We start from the raw sequence: 17480 nt of genomic DNA on the forward strand, positions 1-17480 counted from the left end.
GAGGAAGGAGGACAAATATCGCTTTTTTAGGTCTTGGCGGGGTCAACAGTACCATTCGAATTCGAATGCCAAAGTTAAGGGAGTTTCAATTTTTATTGACTCCTCTATTGCATTTGTTCAACATGATATCCTTTTGGATCCGAATGGTAGATTTTTGTTAATTACGGGTTTACTTTGTAATAAAAAGGTTGCTATGGTTAATGTTTATGCTCCAAATGTGGATTGTCCTGACTTTTTTAAGTCCTTATTTACTTCTTTACCTAATTTAAATGAATATAAGTTAATAATGGGTGGTGACTTTAATTGTTGTCTAAATCCTTTGATGGACAAATCTACATCTATTCAGACTTTACCCAATAAGTCGGCCACTTGTATTAACTCCTTTTTAACTGATAATGGAGTTTTTGATATCTGGAGATTTCGTCATCCTAATAATAAGGAGTTTTCCTTTTTCTCACATGTTTATCACTCCTATTCGAGAATTGATTATTTTTTTATTGACTCTTGTTTTATTCCATCGGTAATTGGTTGTAATTATAGATAGATAGATAGATAGATACTTTATTCATCCCCATGGGGAAATTCAACTTTTTTCCAATGTCCCATACACTTGTTGTAGCAAAACTAATTACATACAATACTTAACTCAGTAAAAAATATGATATGCATCTAAATCACTATCTCAAAAAGCATTAATAATAGCTTTTAAAAAGTTCTTAAGTCCTGGCGGTAGAATTGTAAAGCCTAATGGCATTGGGGAGTATTGACCTCTTCATCCTGTCTGAGGAGCATTGCATCGATAGTAACCTGTCGCTGAAACTGCTTCTCTGTCTCTGGATGGTGCTATGTAGAGGATGTTCAGAGTTATCCATAATTGACCGTAGCCTACTCAGCGCCCTTCGCTCAGCTACCGATGTTAAACTCTCCAGTACTTTGCCCACGACAGAGCCCGCCTTCCTTACCAGCTTATTAAGACGTGAGGCGTCCCTCTTCTTAATGCTTCCTCCCCAACACGCCACCACAAAGAAGAGGGTGCTCTCCACAACTGACCTATAGAACATCTTCAGCATCTCACTACAGACATTGAATGACGCCAACCTTCTAAGGAAGTACAGTCGACTCTGTGCCTTCCTGCACAAGGCATCTGTGTTGGCAGTCCAGTCTAGCTTTTCGTCTAACTGTACTCCCAGATACTTGTAGGTCTTAACCTGCTCCACACATTCTCCATTAATGATCACTGGCTCCATATGAGGCCTAGATCTCCTAAAGTCCACCACCATCTCCTTGGTCTTGGTGATATTGAGATGCAGGTAGTTTGAGTTGCACCATATCACAAAGTCCTGTATCAGTTTATTATGATATTACTGCTATTTCTGACCATGCTCCATTAAAACTTTCTATTAATTTTACGGATACAGCTTTAAGTGCTAGTCAATGGCGATTTGACTCTACCTTATTGCAAGAGCCGGACTTTATTAAATTTATGAAGGAGCAGATCGATTTCTTCTTTATTATTATTCATCTCTAACCCTGAGAAATCTATTCCAGCAGTCTTATCATTGTTGGCTCAATTTAGTGAGTTTTCTGGGTATAAGTTAAATCTTAATAAGAGTGAATTGTTTCCTTTGAATAGACAGGTCCCAAGCTATGGTATTTTACCTTTTAAATTGGTTAATGATTCTTTTACTTACTTAGGGATTAAAATCACAAAAAACCATAAAGAATTATTTGGGTATAATTTTCTACCCTTAATTGATCAGATTAAAGGCTTGTTTACTAAGTGGTCACCATTATCTTTATCTCTGATAGGTAGGATTAATGCTATTAAGATGGTTATTTTACCTAAATTTTTATATATTTTTCAAGCGGTACCAATTTTTATTCCGAAATCCTTTTTTACTAATGTTGATTCAAAAATTTCCTCATATATATGGCAGAATAAAAATCCCAGGTTAGGTAAAACATACTTACAGAAGACAAAGAAGGAAGGTGGGTTGGCATTACCCAATTTCAGATTTTATTATTGGGCAGTTAATATTAGATATTTGTTATGTTGGTTGAAAGAATGGGATGGTCCTTTTGGCCCTCATTGGGTGAGTTTGGAAACTAAATCGGTATCAGGTTATGCTCTGGGTTCTATTTTAGGGACATCTCTCCCTTTTGCTCTTTCTAAATTGCCGAAACGAATTGACAACCCGATAGTTAAATATACCCTACGTATATGGTTTCAATTTCGGAAATTTTTCGGGTTGACTCAATTCGTTTTAAATAGTCCTATTGTAGCTAATTGTTTTTTCCATCCCTCAATTATAGATCAAGCTTTTTCAGCTTGGAAAACTAAGGGTTTATTAAGATTTTCCGACTTATTTTTGGACAATTGCTTTATGTCTTTTGAGCAATTATCTAATAAATATAATTTGCCTAGATTTCATTTTTTTAGATACTTACAGGTTAGGCATTTTTTAAGTACGGTACTTCCTACGTTTCCAAATTTTGTGTCTTCAGATATTTTGGAGAGTTTGTTTGAATTAAACCCTTTTCAAAAAGGGCTTATATCAAAACTTTATAATATAATTATGAAGATACGTTCAGTGCCCTTTGATAAGACCAAAAATGATTGGGAAAGAGAGCTCAATCTTATTATTCCTATTGAGAATTGGGATAGAATTCTTCAATTAGTTAATACATCATCTATATGTGCCAAACATTCATTAATACAATTTAAGGTTGTACATAGGGCCCATATGTCCAAGGATAAATTAGCTCATTTTTATTCTTATATAAACCCTATTTGTGACAGATGTCAATTAGAAATCGCGTCTTTAACTCATATGTTTTGGTCATGTCCGCTTTTGAAAAAATATTGGAAAGATATTTTTGATATTATCTCTGCGGTACTGAACATCGATTTACAACCCCATCCTATTACCGCAATTTTTGGTTTACCGATGATGGACTCACTCCATTTATCTCCTTCCGCCTGTCGAATGATTGCTTTTCTCACTTTGATGGCTAGAAGATCTATTTTGTTGAATTGGAAGGAAATTAATCCTCCCACGGTATTTCATTGGCTTTCTCAAACTATGTTATGTCTAAATTTAGAAAAAATTAGAAGTGCTGTATTTGATACTTCTATTAAATTTGAAAAGATATGGAGACCATTTATTCAATATTTTCATATGATGTAATATGGCCCTGTGCCAAGCTTATTGGTTTTTTCAGCTTTAATTGTATGTATGTTGAGAGGATCGGAGTTGACGACATTGATGTTTATGTATTCTTGTGAGATACTATAAACAGCCCTTTTTTTTTCTCTTTTTCTTTAGTTTTTTTCTCTTTTTTTTGCTTTCTTTTTTTTCCCTTAGATATTAGATTAGTAGGTTAGTAACTTTGCATATATATTTTTTTCTTTTTCTTTTTTTTATATATTATATATTATGAAATATCTAGATTTACCTTGTTCATATATATACTATATGGTTCATGTTTTGGGAAAACTTATTTATACTGTATTCCTTGCTTATGTATTCCTTCATGTGTAATGGGAATTTGTATGTTTGTAATCCCTTTATTAATATATTAACTGTATTTTGTTCATAATATTTTTAATACTAATAAAAAGATTGAAAAAGAAAATGACAGCTTTATCTGTTACATGTAATCAAAACATACAGAGTAATGTGTTATTTGTGTCAATGAACAACATAATCTGAGGATTGTGCGGAGGACAGCCCATATGTATCACCATGATTCAAATGCCAACATAGCATGCCCACAACTTACTAGCAATAACCTATTCAGGCTCCTGTACCTTCTCCCTGATGGTAGTAATGAGGAGCCGACCAACTCATTTAATCCCAATTGATCTTCCTGTTTATGGCTGAGGTTCATGTTCTGTTTGTCCCTTCCAAGAACTCTCCCCATGAGACAATTTCCATGACACATCTGATACTAGTATAGCCAAATCTGTGATACCTCACACAGTAAAAAATCATACCTCTCTGTTTCCCTGGTGATTTATAACATTATCCAGCCATCACCCGAATTCCTCCTTAATTTGGCCATGATGGCAAAATTGCAGGTTCTTGACTAATGCACTCATTGTGGTAGGTTATGCAAATAGGGTTGGAGAAAGATGAGAAATTGTCTCAGGACTATAGTTGAAAGGTGTTTACAATTTGGTCACTCATGATCTAGGCAAACTAATCAGAAATGAGCCTTTCCTCTGAGCCATGTTCCCCCTCTTCAGCTGATTGTAAGCTGCTAAAGTCTGTCTTTAAAGTTTACCAGCACTTGTGTTGACAACTCTCCTTAAGTTCAAATTTTAAAGTAAATTTTGTTATCGAAGTACACATGTCATCATATATAAACCTGAGATTCATTCCCCTATTGGCATACTCAATAAATCTATAGAATAGTAATCAGAATAGAATCAATGAAAAACCACCAAACTAGGGCATTCAAACAGAGTGCAGAAGACAACAAACTGAGCAAATATGAAAAGAAGAAATAATAATAATAATAAATAAATAAGATATTGAGAATGTGAAAAGAAGGTCCACCACCGTGGAGAACTTCAGGTTCCTGGGAACCACCATCTCTCAGGATCTGAAGTGGGAGCAGAACATCAGCTCCATCCTGAAGAAGGCCCAGCAGCGGATGTATTTCCTGCGGCTCTTGAGGAAATACGGTCTGCCTCAGGAATTGCTGCTGCAATTCTACACTGCAGTCATTGAGTCTGTCCTGTGCACCTCCATCATTGTGTGGTTTGGAGCCGCCACCAAGCAGGATAGAACCAGACTACAGCGCACAGTGAGGACTGCCGAGCGCATTATTGGAGCCTCCCTGCCCTCTATTGTGGACCTGTACTCTTCCAGGTTGAAGAAGAGGGCGGGGAACATCATAAAGGACTCCTCCCATCCTGCGCACGGACTGTTTGATCTGCTTCCGTCTGGTAGGCACTTCAGATCCCTCCAGACTAAGACTAATAGGCACTGGAGAAGTTTTTTCCCTACTGCGGTCACTTTGCTGAACAGTTAACTGCCGGTTAACTGTCAGCTAACTATTACTTGGATTGCACTACCTGTATGTACAATTTATATTTTCATTTATATTTATCATTATTATTGTTATGAGCAGAGAGACAACATCTGCCAGAAGTAAATTCCTTGTATGTGCATAGGTACTTGGCGATTAAAGTCTGATTCTGATTCTGATTCTGATTGAAAGGGAGTCCATTGATTGAAGGAACATTTCAATGATGGGGCTAGAGAAGCTGAGTGAAGTTATTCCCTTGGGTTCAAGAGCCTGATAGTCGAGGGGTAATAACTTCCTGAACCAGGTGGTGTGAGTCCTGAGGCTCCTGTATGTTCTTCCTGATGGTAGCACTGAGAAGAGAGCATGACCTGGGTGGTGTGCGTCCCTGATGATGGAAGATGCTCTCCTGCAACAGTGTTTCCTGTAGACATGCTCAATGTTCGGAAGGGGTTTACTTGTGATGGACTAGGCCAAATCCATTACATTTTGTAGGATTTTCTGTTCAATGGTATATTTAATGTTGGAGAAGGTGATTCCATACCTGGCTGTAATGCAGCCAGTGAATATACTCTCTGCTAACCATCTATAGAAGTTAGTCAAAGTTTTAGATGTCATGCCAGATCTCTGCAAACTCCTAAGGAAGTAGAGATGCTGCCACATACTGCAGGGTCTCCAAAGCAGTTGAGGATGTTGTACTATTGTTTCAGTATAGCAGTAGACTATCAAACATTCCATGGCATAGTGGCTTTCATTGTCTGTATGATAGTCCTCATTGCTCAGCCTTTGTTTGGCTAGCATGGATCAAACATAACCTGTGCATTATGGTAATGTAGAATGCAGGCATCATGACTACTGTCTATCAGCAGCGAATGTCACATGCAAACTGGCTGTTCATGGAATCCAGTCAATTTAAGTGTTGATATTAAGTAGAGCTGATTTTAAGGTACAATCTTACAATTTTGCTGCCAATAGCATTTTGCAATATGAGGAAGGCTGTAGCATTAACAAAGGCACACTATCTTATTCTCTCACCCGCCCCTCTCTTTCTGCCCCTCTTTCCCTCACTCTTCCCTCTCCCCGCCCTCTCTCCCAGTCCCTTTTTCCGCACCTCTCTTGCTGCTCCCTTTTTCACCAAGCTTTCTCTTCCATTCCCTTCTCTTCCTAACTCTATCTTCCACCCTCCTCACATCCTTACTTTTCTTTCTCCCCCAGCCTCCTCTCTTCCTTACTCTTCTCTCCCCAGAAATTGCCATCCCATCTCTCTAAATTTCACTGAACTCAAGCACTGTCTGTAGTACCATCATCAAACTAAAGCTACCAGAAACAAACCCATTACTAATGGGCAAATCTGTTTAATGGCAATGCAGTTAAATTTTCTTCCCAGTAAACGCTGAGCCATTGAAGTTCAAGAAAATCAGTTAGTATTAGAGCATAGAACAGTACAGGCCCTTTGGCCCGTGATGTTGTGTCAACCTTTATTTTAGAGATAGAACGTGAAACAAACCCTTTTGACCCTTCATGCCATGTTGTTGGCAACCCCATCAATTTAACCCTAACTTCACGAGCCAATTTATAATGACCAATTAACCTACTAATCGGTACATCTTTGGACTGTTGGAGGAAGCCCACACATTCATGGGGAGGATGTACAAACTCCTTACAGATGATCTCGGAATTGAACTCTGATGTCATGAGCTATAATAGTGTCATTCTAGTCACTATGCTACCATGGCGTCCTAATCAACTTTCAAGATAAATGTAACCACATAGCCCTCCATTTTTCATGTACCTGTCTAGGAGACCCTCAAATATCCCTATTGTATGAGCCTCGACCACCACCTCTATACACTTAACCAGTCTCTTTGTAAAATACCTACCTCTGATATCCTCTTTGCACTTTCCTCCAATCACCTTAAAAGTATGTTCTTTGGTGTTAGGCATTACTGCTTTGTTAATGTCTACCATAACCTTATACACCTCGATCAAGTCACCTCTCATTCTCCTTTGGTCCAAAGAGAAAAGCTCTAGCTCACTCAACTTTTCCTCCTAAGGCATGCTCCGTAATCCAAGCAGCATCAGTAAATCTGTGCCACCCTCTCTACAGTTTCCACATTGTCCCTATATGAGACGACCAGAAACTGAACACAATAATCCAAGTATGGTATTGTATTTGATCTGGTGCCATGATGCGCTCACTCAATACGTTTCTGTGGAATGTTCACGATTCAGATCCAGCATCCTTGCTGCTATGACGTTCAGCACATTTCACCCCACAGATGCATATGGGGACCGTAGGAGTAGTTCCAGAGCTCTAGGCCATGTGTCGAGCCAACAAAACAGTCATTAGTTACCAAGCTCACTTCCAGCCTGGATATCTTGGATTAAATAATATCACAATGCCGAAGTGGCATCATAAAGCAAATAATTCAGCTGTGACAAAAGTAACCAACTGGCCACAGAAACTAAAAATCCGTCACAGTAAATGATGGCAAAATACTATGGGTTAGAATACATACTAAATGCATAAAATAATTACTATATAGAGCACAAATGGAAAACAGAGACAGCATGCTTATTACAAAAAATCATAATAAATTCAAAACCTTTAATAGATTAGAACTTTAAACAGGTTGAACACAATTTAAAAATACAAGGAAGATGTTAAAATTTATTAAAGACATGAATTGGGTTCAATTCCACTGTTGTCTGCAAGGAGCACCAGAAGGTGCACGACAAGGCTGGGTTCTTAGCCCCCTGTTCTACTTGCTTTACATTTACAACTGTGCAGTTAAGCACAGCTGTGATGCCGGTTTCAAGTTTGGTGATGGCACCACTGTTGTAAGCCAAATCAAAGGTGGTGATGAATCAGCATTTAGTAGGGAGATTGAAAATCTGGCTGAGTGGTGCCACAGCAACAACCTCTTACTCAATGGCAGCAAGACCAAAGAGCTGATTATTGACCTCAGGAGAAGGAATCTGGAGGTCCTTGAGCCAGCCGTCATCATAGAATCAGAATTGGAGGGGGTCAGCAACTTTATACTCTTCAGTGTTATTATTTTGGAGGACCTGAGTTACAAAGAAAGCACGGCAGCACTTTCACTTCCTCAGGAGTTTGCTGAGATTTGACATGACATCTGGAACTTTGGCAAACTTCTATAGATATGTAGTGGAGAGTATATTGACTGGCTGCATCACAGCCTGGTATTGAAATACCAATGCCCTTGAATGGAAAATCTTCCAAATAGTAGTGGATATGGCCCAGTCCATCATGGGTAAAGCCCTTCCCACCATTGAGCACATCTACATGAAACATTGCCTCAGGAAAGCAGCATCCATCATCAGAGCCCCCCCCCCCCAACACCTGTCAGGAACGGGGGGCCGGATGGACCCAAACGCAGGACGCAGACACTGAAGTACTAGGGGGAGGACAGGATGGGGATGCCATGGCATTTAAGGGTTAATGCAGGCGGGGCTGAATCCAAGAGTTCAGACGAGGCAGGCAGGCGGGAGGACCCCAGAGTTCAGACGAGGCAGGCAGGCAGATCCCACAGTTCGGGGCAGGCAGGCAGATCCCACAGTTCCGGGTAGGCAGGCAGATCCCATTGTTCGGGGCAGGCAGGCAGATCCCACAGTTCGGGGCAGGCAGGCAGATCCCACAGTTCCGGGTAGGCAGGCAGATCCCATTGTTCGGGGCAGGCAGGCAGATCCCACAGTTCGGGGCAGGCAGGCAGATCCCACAGTTCGGGGCAGGCAGGCAGATCCCACAGTTCCGGGTAGGCAGGCAGATCCCATAGTTCGGGGCAGGCAGGCAGATCCCACAGTTCGGGGTAGGCAGGCAGATCCCACAGTTCGGGGTAGGCAGACAGGCAGGCAGATCCCTCATGGCGGGCCACATGGATCCCGGGCAGGGCCGCCTCCCAGGCAGAAAACACAGAGGCCTGGGCCAGTGTTTGGGGGGGGGGGGGGCTCTGATGATGGATGCTGCTTTCCTGAGGCAATGTTTCATGTAGATGTGCTCAATGGTGGGAAGGGCTTTACCCATGATGGCACAACCCTTAGGGAGCAATAGGTGGAAAAGGTAGAACCCCCGCCAGGCAGCGGCAGTCCGGCCGGACCCACCGGACAGAAGCAACGGGTAGGAGGGAGCAGAACCCTCACCGGGCAGCGGCAGTCCGGCCGGACCCACCGGACAGAAGCAACGGGTAGGAGGGAGCAGAACCCTCACCGGGCAGTGGCAGTCCGGCCAGACCCGCCCGACGGAGGCAACGGGTAGGAAGCTGGGTCCAGAGTGAGCAGCAGAACTACAGTGATCCACCGGGTACTTTGGTAAAGGCAACCGAAAGCGCGGGCAGACAAATAAGACGGGACGGCGGGGCCAGCACACCTGAGAGGAGCAGGAAAAGCATGACGAACGGGGTAAAACAGGTACAGAGTGGGTTGCAGAGCAGAATAGAGAGCCGGTTGCAGAACAGGCAAAAGGCAGGATACGGAGCAGGATTCGGGGCAAACGAACCAGGTGTAGAGTAGGTTAAACCGACTTCGGAGCAGACAAGGAGTAGACAAACCAGGTATAGAGCTGGTTAAACCAGCTTCGGAGCTAACAGGATGCAGAACAAAACAACCACCCACCAGGTCTCCGTCCCATGGCCCATTATAAACACCTGCAGCCGAATTGGCCACAGGTGTGCCTCTTTGATCCAGGATGATCTTAACAGGCTCAAAGGGGCCGGGAGGGCCAGCTGCAAGACCCAGAGTCTGGAGCACTCAGACCGGATCGAGACCCAGAACGTGGATTCCGGACCGGACCGGACCCTGACAACACCCAAGACCTGCTCTCTTCTCGCTGCTGTCATCAGGAAGAAGATACAGGATCCTCAGAACTGACACCACCAGGTTCAGGTACAGCTATTACCCTTCAACCATTAGGGTCTTGAATGAGAGGGGATAACTTCACTCACCCAATTACTGAACTGTTTCCAAAACCTATGGATTCACTTTCAAGAACTCTTCATCTCAAGTTCTCGATATTTATTGCTTTCTCTTTGTATTTGCAGTTTGTTGTCTTTTGAACACTGGTTGAGTGCTCAAGCTGTTGTGGTTTTTCTTTGTTTCTTTTATAGTAATTATTCTATCATGCATTTATTGAGTATGCCCACAAGAAAATAAATCTTATAGTTGTATATGGTGACATAAATGTACTTTGATAATAAATTTACTTTGAACTTCAAACTTTTGAGATGGCAGGCATGCTGTGTTGGGAGATCAAGCTAACCAGCCTAGTATTCATTAGAGTTTCAGAGAATGAGGGGGTCTAATTGGAAGATTCTGACCCAGCTAGACTGGGTCGAAGTCAAAAGATTCAAAGTACGTTTATTACCAAAGTATGTATGCAGTATACAGCCCTGAGATTCGTCTTCCCTCAGGCAGCCACGAAACAAAGAAACACCATGGAACCCATTCAAAGAAAACATCAAACACCCATCACGCAAAAAAAGAACAACTCATGCACACGGCAAAAAAGGAGCGGATAACACACAGTGTATTAAGCATCAAACCACAAAGACCTTGAAATGTTCAGTGTAGTTCAATTTAGCACTGTATCGTTTGTTGACTGCATGCCGCAGAGTCAGTCTGAGTCAAAGTGCCCAATGAAAATCGTGCAAAACAGCAATTAAAAAACTTGTAACCAGAAACCAGAAATGCGTATGACATGAACTGCAGAAACCTCTAAAAACAAATCCAATCCACAAACCACACCATTCAGATCCTGTCCGAGACCCAGGGCTCCTGCACTTTCCTCTGGCAGCAGCAAGTGAAAGAGAGAGAGCGAGAGAAAATGAAAGAAAGAAAGAGAAAGACCAGTCAAACACAAGCAGATAGTGCTGAACACCTGCTCACCTTCCACTCTTGTCCTCATTGATTTCAATCTTGCTCAATGCTTTAAGCAGCGAGATCAGTGAGTAGCGGAGGCAATCATGAGTTCTCACTCCACCATTTGGCCACACACACCATTCTCAACCTCGATCTCAACCACATCGAATTCCCTCACAAAAGAGCCAGATCACTTGGTTGGCCCAAAATCACATTATCAAAATGTAAATGACACACATATTAGTGGTAGAAGTATATTTAAAAGAAGAAGGAGAAGAAGTAGCTTCATGAACTGTCTGCAGGACATTACTGTACTGTTTATTGTGTTGGTCACTGGCGCCATCTTGCAGTGAAGGTAAATTATTTTTCCTGGCTGGAGCAAGGAAATGAGGGATTGCAGTCTCAGTCTTAGATCATACTCTTAAAGGGAAGTGGTTTAAGGCTGAGATGTGGAGATATTTGTTAGGTGGAAGTGGTGAGTGTGTGGAATCTGCCACCAGACAGAATTGTTGAGGTCAATGAGTTGCCGAATATTTTTAAGAGGGAGACTGATAAATGATAAGATGCAAAAGGCATTAAGGGGTCTGGAGTGTGCGAGGATTTGGTACTGAGGCAAATGACCAGTCATAATCATATTAAATGGCAGAACAGTCTTGATGGGCTGAATGGTCTTTTTCACCACCGATCTTTTGTGTTTCCATATAAACCCCCAAGGAAAGGCTGCACTATTGGGAGGATCGCTTTTCAGATGAGGTTTTAAAGGCCTCAGCAGTGAGGAAGAGCATGTTTGGCCCGTGTTTAGCTCATGACTAAGACAGATGTTCTGGTCGTTGTCACTCTGCTGTCCGAGCTAGCTCGCTGTGTCCATGCTAACTACTGAATGGTTTTCTACATTCCAACTGTTTTTATTTACTCAGATTTAAGTTTTCCAGCCGCCATTGTGATTATATATCTCAAACCCAATAATCCAGGCTTTATTCGTTATGATACTGATGTATTTTGTATAAATTTCTCTGACGTTAAATTGAACCTATCAAACCTGTATCAGAATGTATTTTCCAAATACAGCTCATTGCTGTAGTATCGGACTCACTCCCGCCCGATTTGCCACCTTTTATCCGTACTGTTGGTTATCCATCCATCCAAAACTTGATCTCTCCTGAGGACGTTATACAAAGAAAATTCATAGTCAGTGTCTAGGGCAAGAGACACAAAACAGTGCCTAGTCTGAACTCATTTCAAGCCCTGTGCCATAGAAAATGAATTTTATTTTTCCCAGAATTATTTCTCTGTAAGGACTATGATCTCATTGGTCAAAAGTAACTGGTCTCAAATGATCATGATAATTAGAGTTGGGGGGGGGGGGGGCTGTCATATTGAGCAAAGTTGATTTCCAATTGGCTAACACGAAATCCGGCTAAAACTGGCCTGTCTCCACCAACCCTGCAGGGCGGCATGTAACGCCTTAACGGACGTAACCATGGAAACCAAAGATGCTGCCCCACGTCGCAAAGGTTGCCATGGGTGCTTTCTATGACCCGGCTTTAATAAACCCCTCTGCATGGGTTAGCAAGTAGGTTGTACAGTTGCACCGGTGCGGTAAGGGTGGGCGTCTCGATCAGCTTGGGAGGAAGGGGAAGAAAAAAAGTCCTGTGGAGGGGAAATACGTGCCTAAATCAAAACCATTTGTCCTGCAACCGAGTCTGCAGCCCTCGATCACAGTGTACAAAGTTCTTAGGTCAGAAGTAGGAAGAAGAGTAATTTTAAACCAATCATGTCGCAGCAACAAGACAACATGGCCCTGGTCTTAAACTGTGGAGAACTGAAAGTGGTAATGAGACAATCTCTTTTTAATATCGTGCATCATCTTTTACAAAGGTGCCTCAGTGGAATATCCTTGTAGAGCGGGATTTCCATGTCAGCACGTAAAGAACACGTTCAGGGTTAACTAGTGGGAGGAGAGATGGAACTGGTTTGCAAGAGTTGTGTGTTTAACCGGTATCATTACCGGCATTGCTCCGATTTGTGTTGACAGCGTCCATCCTGAATTCCACCCACCTCATGGCTGGCAAGGAGCTTCCCGTCAGCGAGGGTGGTGGCATCCCTTTCCTATTGTGTCACCCCATGACAGGGTTAGTGTGTCACGGCGACGCGGCGCTGCCTATTCAACGCGATCTGCCTGGTTCCGCTCGTTCCTTAAATATCAGACTGCTGTCCATTAATTCTTAAAGTCAGCTCCTAAAACCTAAAATAAAAAAGTTAAGTTCTCTCCCTTAGGAATGAGTGGAGAGACCGTCTTAGCATTATCTTAATTAGATAATGCTATTAATCTGTAAAATAACCAGTCTTTGGTCCACACTCTTGTTTCTAGTCTGCATATACTTACCCCACATCATATCAGGCTGTGATTCTGATGGGCAGTGTTAACTCTAATGCCACATTTTGTGTAAATGCAAAAATTTCCATCGTTCTATACCAGATTCATTTATAAGGTTTAAGGAAACCTGCTGGGTCTAATTTTCAGACCACAAGGCATTTTAATCATCAGGATGTTTAATTTTAATAATCAATGTATAAGATATTAGCCAGAATTCCAGGGAGTTGTTAAAGGCCACCAAAGCGACCTAAAAGCAATTTCAAATGAAGTTTACAATGAAAACTGTAATAATATTTATCGTGGTTTCAAAATGAGTACTATTTTCTGTTGAATTCAAATCCTATTCAGAGTGTCTTTTGATTCAAGTGCTGTTGTGTTTTCCCAATTACTGGTCAAAGTTGCAGAACTATTTGTCTTTATTTCAGAAAAAAAAAAGCTTTTATCACCAAAAGAAATAAAAGAGATAGCCAACACACACAAAATGCTGGAGGAACTCAGCAGGCCAGGCAGCATCTGTGGAAAGGGGTAAACAGTTGACATTTAGGGCCGAGACCCTTCTTCAGGACCTGATGGACTATTATTAGGACTTTCTATAGATACTGCCTGGCCTGCTGAGTTCCTCCAGCATTTTGTGTGTGTTGCTTTGGATTTTATCGTGTTTTAGAAGAGACAGACAGCCTTTCATGTAGCATTATAATGATGCGATGGTGAGAAACTCATTCTGTGGTGACCCAACTACTGTGCATTTTTATGTAACAGGTTTTGTGGGGAAGGACCACAGTATAGGGTTCTTCTGCTATTGGAGAGGGAGGGAGCTGGGTGGGATGTGGAAGCCATTCAATGAATGCAGTTGCTTACCACCCTGGGTGGGAGAGGGGAAGCACAATTAGTTGAAGGATGCAACAGAACTGTATTGAAAACATTAATCATGAATGTAAGAATGAAAGAAATTACATGGTTTGTTCTTGTATTTTAAAAAAAATTATGAATAAAGTTTATTTTGATTAAAAAATGCTTGTAGCAGGATCATGGAACTTTAAAACCTTGCTCATGGATTGTTATGAAGTTAACAGAAACTAAGTCTTGAAGAAAGAGACTGAGACAGACTATTATAATCTTTTCAAGAAGGAGCTAGATAGGTATCTTATGGATAGGGGAATCAAGGGATATGGGGACAAGGCAGGAACTGGGTATTGATAGGAATTGATCAGCCATGATCTCAAAATGGTGGTGCAGGCTCGAAGGGCCGAATGGTCTACTTCTGCACCTATTGTCTATTGTCTATTATTGTGTGGGCATATAAACTTCACGATGTTTTGGATCAATAAATTCTAGGAAGATAGGTTATTGAACAAGGGTACATTGGCTAAAGAGAATGAAAAAAAGGCAATAAATAAGATGAATACGTAAGGAGCCATCAAATTTGTCTAGACAGGACAGTAGACTGCCATTAATAGCCCCAACCCCCTCTGCTTCACCATTCCCCTTTCCCACCTTCACCTCCCTCCATTGTTTTCTGACTCCATTCTTCCATTGTCTTCTACCCTCTCTTATCAGACTCCCCCTTCCCACCCCTTTATCTCTTTCTCCAGTCAATTTCCTATCTCTTTACTTCTCCCATCTCCTTCTCCCATTTTCACCGATCACCTACCGCCTTGTACTTCTTCCTCCATCTCCCCACTTTCTTCTGACTTCTCATCTTTTTTTCCAATTCTGATGAAAGGTATCGGTCCCAAATGTCAAATGTTTACTCTTCCATAGATGCTGGCTGGCCTGCTGAGTTCCTCCAGCATTTTGTGTGTGATGCAGCAGATTTCAGGTTCCTTCTAGACTAGACACAGGTGGAGGAAAAGCAGGGTTGTAAGATTTTTTCCTTTGTTTTATTGTATCGAATGGGTTTCCTGTATTTATGATGAGTGGAGAGATACAGGGTTCACTCATCTTTATGTGCACAACTTTAATGGATTTGAAGAGAGAGACTTGATTCACAAATGAGTCAACTAACATGACAAAGGGGAGTCTGCATCTAATTTACAGCTAAAATCACAAGTTTTTCCTGAAGCACACCAGCTTTTTAAAAAAACGATATTTCCTCTTTCCATAGGAAAAGCGTCCAGTTCCAGAACTATGCCCTGGCGGTAAGTCTGTCTTTTCTGTTTAGATTCATTACATGCAGTTCTGTGTAATATTTGTATTATTTTTAAGTGCTATGTCTTAGTCAGATATTGTTCTTAGTATGTAAATTAATCAGTACGGAAGGAATTATTTAGTTAAAAGTTTTAAGACTGTATGCACTTCCTCTCATTCTATCAGGCTGTGATTTTCATGGGCTCTGATAACTTTAATGTCACCAAAGAGTATAAATGTAGAAATAATTCGAACAGAAAACATCCTTTCTTCATTAGATTTGCCAATACTGTGGAACTTAGCTATTACAATTTTTTTTCAGATGCTTCCTCATAAAGTAAGATTTTTTTGGGCCATAGGGTCTATGTTCACTGTCAGAGCGATACCATCTCCCCACTTACTTATAGACAAATTATTCTGTCTCATATGCTCATTTACTCCTACAATCACCCAACTAAAGTTGGGTCACAGAAGATTGCAGACACTAGAATATAGAGCAAAACACAAGAAGCTGGCGGAACTTCATGGGCCAAGCAACAGCTATGTAGGGAATTGGACAGTCAACATTTTGGGTGGAGGCCCTTTATTAGAAATGGTTTATTATTATCAGGTGTACTGAGCTATAGTGAAAAGCTTGTCTTGCATATATTCATACAGATAATTTCATTTCACGGTGCATTGTGTGTAATGCAGGGTAAAACAATAACGGAAGGCAGAATAAAGTATAACTAAAGTATAAAGTAACAAGCACTCTTCATCTCATGTTCTCGTTATTTATCGCTATTTATTTATATTTGCACAGTTTGTTGTCTTCTGCACTCTGGTTGAACGCCCAAGTTGGGAGGTCTTTCATTGATTCTGCTATAGTTACTGTTCTATAGATTTGCTGAGTATGCCCACAGGAAACTGAATCTCGGGGTTGTATATGGTGACATGTATGTACTTTGACAATAAAGTTTATCTTGAACGTTGATACAAAGTGCAGGTAGACAAAAAAGTACAAGGTCATAATGAAGAGTGTGAAGTCAATAGTCCATCTTATTGTACCAGGGGACTATTCAACAATTTTATAACAGCAGGGTCGAAGCTGTCCTTGAGTCACATGGGACAAGCTTTCAGACTTTTCTAAGCTCTGCGTGATGGGAGGGGAGAGAAGAGAGAATGTCTGCGATGGATGGGTTCTGTGATTATGTTGGCTGCTTTACTGAGGCAGCGAGGATAGACAGAGACTATGGGTGAGGGAAGGGGTGGGAAAGACTGGATTCTATTATATTTTGAGCTGCGTCCATACATTCCACAGTTTCTTGCAGTCACAGGTAGAGTAGTTGCCATACCAAGAAATGATGTATCTAGGTAGGATTTGAATTGTAATTGTAATTGGTTTATTATTGTCACATATACTGGGATACAGTGTCTTGTACACTGTCCATACAGATCAGATCTTTACACAGTGCATTGAGGTAGAACAAGGTAAAACAATAACAGAATGCAGTATAAAAGTGTAACAGCTACAGAAAAAGTGCAGTGCAGGTAAACAAGGTCATAACAATGTAGATTGTGAGGATATTTTCTGTGGTGCATTGATGAAGAACAAAAGAGACAGGCCAAGCTTCTTTAGCCTCCTGAGGAAGTAGAGGCATTGGGAAACTTTCCTGGCATTAGTCTTTATAAGTTGAGAGATGAATTACAGCAATAAGGAAGACATTTTGTAATCATTTTCAGCACTGGAGACTCTGTACCTGGAGTTCTGACATCCTTACTTAACCGAGGGTAAAGTTGCAATAGGGCAAGTACAACGATAATTCATCAAACTGATTCCAGGGATGTCGAGATTACATGATGAGAGGAGACTGAACAGACAGAGTTGAATGAATGAAGAGATCTCATCAAAGCTTAGAACATTTTTAAGTATTGATGCTGGGGAGGTTGAGGTCATCGTATAGCTATTTCTCCATTCTTATCTAGCCTTTCAGACAGGGAGTGGTGGCTGTTATCTAGTTACTTGAAAAATCTATTACACTCTGTGCTTTGCAAATTTTTAATGATTTCTTTCTTCAGCATCACCATC

At 41.2% G+C, this 17480-nt stretch overlaps 1 pseudogene; it reads left to right on the forward strand.

Moving 5' to 3' along the window:
* Nucleotides 1-12682: 12682 nt before the first annotated feature.
* LOC140714449 (sorbitol dehydrogenase-like) overlaps nt 12683-17480 on the forward strand; it is a 49386-nt pseudogene continuing 44588 nt past the window's right edge.

The sequence above is a fragment of the Hemitrygon akajei genome, chromosome 21 (genome assembly GCF_048418815.1).
Source record: "Hemitrygon akajei chromosome 21, sHemAka1.3, whole genome shotgun sequence".
Lineage (NCBI taxonomy): Eukaryota > Metazoa > Chordata > Chondrichthyes > Myliobatiformes > Dasyatidae > Hemitrygon > Hemitrygon akajei.